Raw genomic sequence first — 7,341 nt, 5'->3', positions numbered from 1 at the left:
GAATATTAATAAGCTTAGGGCATACGTCATAACAAAATAGGCCGCGCCCAAAAAACCCTACTATCTACTCTTATGTAGTTGAAGGCGCAGTATAGCTCTGATAGTCTGGTGGTGACAGAAGACCACCAGCCGTTTGAACAAGCCATTCAGCATCACCTTGTTGGGTTAAGTGCAGGCACTGTCAGAGCGCAGGGCGTCCTGCCTTTGAAAGAGTTTCCGAAGTGTCCTGATGTGGCCTTTTGCAATGCCAAACAGGTCAGTGAAAATGGCATCCTTTCGCGGCACTTCAGACGCCATCTCATAGCCAAGCCGACCTGAAACGCCTGAGCACGTTTTACCAGCAGGCTTCAACGGTAACCGTTCGAAGCAAGAGGCAGCGGTGTCAGTTTCCGTAGTGTAACGGTTATCACGTTTGCCTAACGCGCGAAAGGTCCCTGGTTCGAAACTGGGCGGAAACAGCCTGCTGTGGGCCGGTCCTTTTCATCCTGCTTGCCCTCGTGGTTCCCCGGAGGCGGTGGGTAGCTTTTCTTCATTGGAGTGCCCGAAATCGGTGCACTCACAGCGTCCGTCCGTCGACAGGTTGAAATTGTAAACGCTGGTGTAGCCACTTTTAATTAAAATCTGATGATAATGATGATGATGATGTTGTTGTTCTTGTTGTTGTTCTTGTTGTCGTCGTAGTCGCCGTCATTACTAATGTTAAAGTAAAGCAGTAGTTAGATTTGTTGCTACCGTAAGGTGCAGAAGGCACAATAGCTCTGTGATTGTCTGATGGTGGCACAAGACGAGCAGCAGCTGTTTGAACATGCCATTGAGCATCACCTTGTTGGGGTAAGTGTAAGTCTTGTCATTGCTCAGGGCGTTCTTCCTTTGAAAGAGTTTCCAAAGTGTCCTGATGTGCCCTTGAGCAATGCAAAATAGGTCAGTGAAAATAGAAACCTTTATCTCACAGGCTGGCCCACGGGAAACGCCTGTGTACGTTTTACCAGCCGGCTTCGATAGGAGTTATTCGAAACACCAGGCCGGGTTGGTTTGCGTAGTGTAGTGGCTATCACGTTCGCTTCACACGCGTAAGGTCCCCGGTTCGAAACCGGGTGGAAACAACCCGCGGTGCACGCGTGCCAGTGCCGTGTTACCCGTCCCCCATCTCTCTGCCCCAAGGGTGGCTGTCGTTTTCTCTTCCTCTGAGTGTCAAGAAATCCTGACCTTGAGAACAAACGATCGCAGAAGGGTAGCTTTGCGAGGCGCTGGAACTGACACTTTTAAAATCGATACATGTTGTTGCTGTTACAATTCGACCGTAGCAGGATCGGCGACATTGCAGTTACTCTTATGTAGTTGAAGGCGCAGTATAGCTCTGATAGTCTGGTGGTGACGGAAGACCACCAGCCGTTTGAACAAGCCATTCAGCATCACCTTGTTGGGTTAAGTGCAGGCACTGTCTGAGCGCAGGGCGTCCTGCCTTTGAAAGAGTTTCCGAAGTGTCCCGAAATCGGTGCACTCAGAGCGTCCGTCCGTCGACAGGTTGAAATTGTTAACACTGGTGTAGCCACTTTTAATTAAAATCTGATGATGATGTTGTTGTTCTTGTTCTTGTTGTTGTTGTTGTTCTTGTTTTTCTTGTTGTTCTTGTTGTCGTCGTGGTCGCCGTCATTATTATTGTTAAAGTAAAGCAGTAGTTAGATTTGTAGCTACCGTAAGGTGTAGAAGGCACAATAGCTCTGTGATTGTCTGATGGTGGCACAAGACGAGCAGCAGCTGTTTGAACAAGCCATTGAGCATCACCTTGTTGGGGTAAGTGTTAGTCTTGTCATAGCTCAGGGCGTTCTTCCTTTGAAAGAGTTTCCAAAGTGTCCTGATGTGCCCTTGAGCAATGCAAAATAGGTCAGTGAAAATAGAAACCTTTATCTCACAGGCTGGCCCACGGGAAACGCCTGTGTGTGTTTTACCAGCCGGCTTCGATGGGAGCCATTCGAAACACCAGGACGGGGCGGTTTCCGTAGTGTAGTGGCTATCACGTTCGCCTCACACGTGAAAGGTCCCCGGTTCGAAACCGGGTGGAAACAACCCGCGGTGCACATGTGCCAGTGCTGTGTTACCCGTCCCCATCTCTCTGCCCCAAGGCTGGCTGTAGTTTTCTCTTCCTCGGAGTGGCAAGAAATCCTGACCTTGAGAACAAACGATCGCAGAAGGGTAGCTTTGCGAGGCGCTGGAACTGACACTTTTAAAATCGATACATGTTGTTGCTGTTACAATACGACCGTAGCAGGATCGGCGACATTGCTGTTACTCTTATGAGTAGATGGTAGAGTTTTATGGGCGCGGCCTATTTTGTTATGACGTATGCCCTAAGCTTATTAATATTCCTACGTCATAATTGGGGGGCGTGATTTTAGGTAGAGTTATTTCCTTAATTATTCCTACGTCATATCCGTCAGAAAGTGTACACCCATAAAACCCTGAACAACAAGGCCGCCCATAACCTGTTGTTCTTGTTGTTCTTGTTGGTCAACTGTAGAGTGTGAATGGGTCGGCTCTTCCTGTAGTGTTTGGGGGTCTTTTTTAAATATACATGTAATGGTTTAGTAAATCTAAACCGTTATAAGATCAACAAGTTCTGTTGTCTGTAATGGTCCCAGGTCTTAACAATGCCAGTTTTGAATAGTGCGTTTATCATATTCACACTGTCTCTGTCTGTCTCTCTCTCTCTCTCGCCCAATCATTTTATAAGATCAACAAGTTCTGTTGTCTGTTATGATCCCAGGTCCTAACAATGCCTGTTTTGCATAGGGTACTTATGTTATCCACACTGTATCTGGCTCTGTCTCTCCCCTCAAATTTAATTAAAAATAAAATTAAAAAAGAGGGTGTGTGTGTGGGTGTTTGTGTGTATAGGTTAATTGTTTTTGTAAAAAAAAAAAAAAAAAAGCTGTGGTTATATTTTATCTCTCACATAATGTGTTCAGTCGTTTTACTTAAATACATTCTAGGGTCTTAAAGCTCATAGGAGTTAGACTTAAGATAAGGATATGCTTTTAAGGTATTTTAGCAGTCTCAATCCCTGATGATAAGGAATCGTTTAAAAAATAAAAACAACTGATCACTCAATGCTAAATAGATCACAACACTCAAGGCTAAATCACTCACACCATGGGGGGCGGGGGTGGGCTCAGACAACAGTAGGTATGGCGTGTGGTATCAAAACATTCAGAATACTTTTAACCTATATAATTTATAAGCTTTGTAAAATAAACCCAAATATCTCTTTTGCGGGGATAAACGCTGTTCTGAGTAGTTTGTGACTTGTTTAATACCAAACAAAGCATCGCTATTAAAAAAAAAAAAAAAAATCACTGTAAAAGCGCTAGTTATTTTAGATCTTTATAGTTATTTTCTTGGCTCAGGTTGTTTTTTAGCGCTTATAAAGGCCTGAAATATTCTTAGTGGTTTGTTGACTATAGGTCTTGATGCTTAGAAATGTTTTTTTGAGAGACCTAAAGGTTCTAATAAAAGTTTAGAGTAGAGAGGAAGAGATCGTCTCCATCTTGGTTTCTATTTGAAATTTGATGCAGTGTCATTTTATTGGTTGGTTTTGATATGTTAATTGGTAACAGGGCGGCACAAAGGCCAGACCAGAACAATGCCTTACAAGCAGATCCGGCATGTGGCCATCAGTATAAGTATGAAGGTCTGGTCTTCAGCTCGACAGACTCATACTGACCTTTCGATTTAAGTCTAAAGATCAACAATGTCCGGAAACAACATCAGCGACTTCGATTTAAACGAGTTTTTAGGCAAGTCTTCAGATTATTTTCATTGACTCAGAGCGTGTTGTGTGCATGTATTGTAAATAAGGCTATAACATTTGTTTTAAGTTCTGTAAAATTATTTTTCAGCCAGTCAACAGGAGTTAATTCCCAACGCTGAGGAGATCATCTGGAACAACGACGGTAAGATTTTTGTGTTTGCGCTCATGGGTTCTTATGTATGGGTGTGTGTGGTTTTGAAGCGGCTCATTAGAGTTATGAAAACGTTTTAATATATATTAATGCCGGTCTCTTTAATTACACAGAAACTATCGAAAGGCCTGTGATTAATGTCTCGACCAAGAGAAGTGGTTGTCCCTAGACAGGCTGTCTGCCGACCGGGTAAGAACTAAACCCCTGTTTGTTTGTATAACGTTTCTGTAAGATGTTTGAGTCCAGTTTTGTTAATTTTAAAAAAATTATCCTGTCTAACAGTATTAAGAAACGTGGTTCGAGACAACGAAAGGCCTTCCACATCGAGGGCTTGTTTCGTTTTACCTTCGAGAACCGTAACCTTTCAAGAATCTGAAAGGCTGTCAGCCCCGGTATCTGATAGCTGTGAGTATATGTCTGCAGCCTGTAAGAGGTTAAATCTTTTTATAAAGCGGTGTGGTTAAAGGTTAAACATGTCTCTTACCTTCACAGCGGTGCAAAAAGCTAAACCAGCCGAAAAACATAAGAAACGATTATTCTGTGGAGGTAAGTAAGATCTTTCAAACTTTAATGTTTTTAAAAGGGCTTTGTTTGCACGTTGAGGGCTAATATTTAAGCGATGGGTGACCGTTTCCTGTAGGGCGGGGGGTTCTGGGAAAGATCTTTAGAAGTCCGGACAGATCTAGGCTTGTTTCTGGGGAACGTGTTTAGAAATGACCGATTGTCGTACCGTCTGGTTAGGAAGTAAAGCCGTCCGAAAGGGTTTAGTAAGTTGTTTGGCTTATCTCCCGCTATTATACTTCTGTTTTAAAGTGGTTGTAGGAAAAGGCTTGAAGGTGTTCATTGTATTTAATATTTAAACAGATCGTGAAAACGTTTGTGAAACAGGAAGTCCCGGGATCAGGAAGCGTTAACACTTGGAAGGTTCGTTTAAAAATGAAATGTTGTTGTGTGTGTGTGTGTTTTATTAACAATATTACAGTTTTTAAAGAAACATTTAAGAAACAGTTTATTTACAGCGGCTTCTCTGTTTTACATTTATTATCAAGTCCTAATAAATATATTGTCTGTAAATAATAAGGCGTTGTAGTGAATGTCTAAGGCTATTTTCAAAGGTCTAAAAAAGCTAAAGGTTTTGAATGTCCTGGACATGTTGTTTTAAGTTTGATTTCTGTCGCCGTTTAAAGATGTAAATGTAATGTATATTTTTATTCTTCCCAAGACTCTTCTGTGGATGAGCTATTGAGGACAATTACCCCGTCTAAGTGGGATCAAACATCTTCCCCGGTGACATCACCGAGAGGATCCCCCACGGTGGTCTTGGAGACCCCCCAACATCTACTCAGGCCACAGCCTTCTGGGGGTAATTCAACACCCCAGATTCAGCCCGCCGCATTGTCGGGCGGAACAAATACAGGCATCCAACAACCTCAGGGGTCGCCGTCAGTCAGGGCTGACACACCACCCAACGACGGCCTGGTTTCAACATCGTCCCCCCAGACCCGTTTCTTGGCTACAGAAACGCTGAACAGTACCCCGCGCTTGGCCAGGGTGTCACCGCAAAGGCCTTCTTGGTCTCCGTCCATGAGTATACGCTCGCTCCCTGCCTCCTTCGACCGAGATTTACCGGAGCAACCATCCTTTGAAGCTGAGCCAGGCCACCAGCCCCCGGAGCTACTTACTGAAGGTCGGCATGAGTTGCTACATACTTTGTTACAAAATCAAAGACTTGTGTTAGTGGGGCAAAACCTGCTGATAGAGAGCCAAAACACCCTTATTAATACCCTTACTAACGAATTGTACCGTATTTAATGTTTTAATAGACACAAAACGCCTTACTATTGTGGGTTGTTGGAAAAATAAAAAATAAATTAAAAAATGTCCTGACTTGGTAAAAGAACTCACAAACTAAAGGATTATGAACAAGCTAGGGCCCCAAAAAGACCTTCCCGAGAGAACATCCCCGGCCCTGTTGTGAACTCCTCTGATGTCCCAATGAACCTGGAACTATTACAAATGATAAATGATTTAAATAACCCCCAATTACCACCGATAGAATGTGAATTAACAGACTTACCGGTGAACCCCGACCTGTTACAGATGGTCAATGATCTAAATAACCACCTCCCACCGGTAGCGCTTATAGAGGTTCACCCCCTAGTTCACCCCGATTTGTTTGAAATGGTGGAGGCTTTGGAGGAGCTACCCCTACCAAATTCTGCCCCTATTATAAATGATTTGAGACAATTAGAACACAGGATGGCGGCAGAAGCAGCCATCACTATAGAGGAGGGTCTTGACATTAACCGGTTGGATATCTTTGAAGGACTTTTACAGGCTTTAAATGAGCCTACTCAAAAAGGGGGTTTTGTAGATGTCAGCAGTGGGGGTGTTCGGAATGTGGAGGGTTCTGAGACTGATAAGGCTGTGGAGGACATGCTCTGTGAGAATGTAGGGGGTGAAGGCTTTGTTCAAAATGATGATGTGTCCAAGAGTACCTGTGATCCCGTGATTATAGATAGACCGGCCTATAACAATTTTGAAATGATTCAGCGTTTTAATTTTGCAGAACTTTTAAATTGTGACAATTATGCAGAAATATTTGTCAACATACACGAGGCCTTGCAGAAAATGCTTGAACAGGTTGCTGAAAGGGTCAGACCTCGAGATGTTGTACAGTTAGAACTCAGAGGGGATGATTTGTTTAGCAACCTATCTGTAATGCTGAGTGGAGATAATTTAGACGTCTGGCTAAAATCGAAGCGTTATTGCAAAGTAACGCAGCCATCATAGCTGATGAAAGTCTGTCTGTCTCTGGTAATGAATGTGGTTCGTAACCCTGAGGGTGGGGCGCTTAGAAGACTGTCGAAATGCTTGAAGAACGACATAATTAGGACCAAGCTCAGGCAATTAGTGGTGAGTTCCAGTGGGGACAATAAGCTCTGTTTTGCTTACAGTTTAATAAAACTACTCACCCCCGACATGCCTGAACCCCAAGCTCTGCAAGAGGCTTTAATGCTTCATCAGAAGGCCGGCTTAAACTCTCAACAGATGGTTGCCTTTTCAGACATCACCAAGTTTGAGGAGTTGTTGTCTTTAAAAATTGTTGTGTGGTACCGTTGTGAGGTAAAGGAAGTATTTGTGAAATTTCAGACACATCCTGAAACCCATACACAGACACTGTTTCTCTTCCTAAGTGATAGTCATTACTTTGGAATAAAGAGTTTGACGGCTTTTTTGGGTTGTTCGTATGTTTGTCATTGTTGTTATAAGGCCTTCAATGATAAGCTTAAGCACCGCTGTGACGGTTACTGTAACGTCTGATTCAATCCGCAATGTTGTAAGGGTTTGGCCCCTACCATCCGATGAAAAGATTGCTTAA

At 43.4% G+C, this 7,341-nt stretch overlaps 2 non-coding genes across 2 annotated transcripts; both read left to right on the top strand.

The window, feature by feature from the left end:
- Positions 1–385: 385 nt before the first annotated feature.
- Positions 386–458, top strand: trnav-aac (transfer RNA valine (anticodon AAC)). The gene has a single exon. It is a non-coding gene; the product is annotated as a tRNA-Val (tRNA).
- Positions 459–1,993: 1,535 nt separating this feature from the next.
- On the top strand, positions 1,994–2,066 carry trnav-cac (transfer RNA valine (anticodon CAC)). The gene has a single exon. It is a non-coding gene; the product is annotated as a tRNA-Val (tRNA).
- Positions 2,067–7,341: the final 5,275 nt, after the last annotated feature.

The sequence above is a fragment of the Amia ocellicauda genome (assembly GCF_036373705.1).
Source record: "Amia ocellicauda isolate fAmiCal2 chromosome 11 unlocalized genomic scaffold, fAmiCal2.hap1 SUPER_11_unloc_2, whole genome shotgun sequence".
Classification (NCBI taxonomy): domain Eukaryota; kingdom Metazoa; phylum Chordata; class Actinopteri; order Amiiformes; family Amiidae; genus Amia; species Amia ocellicauda.
Note: the sequence above shows the minus strand (reverse complement) of the source record. Positions and strands in the feature narration are given on the sequence as shown.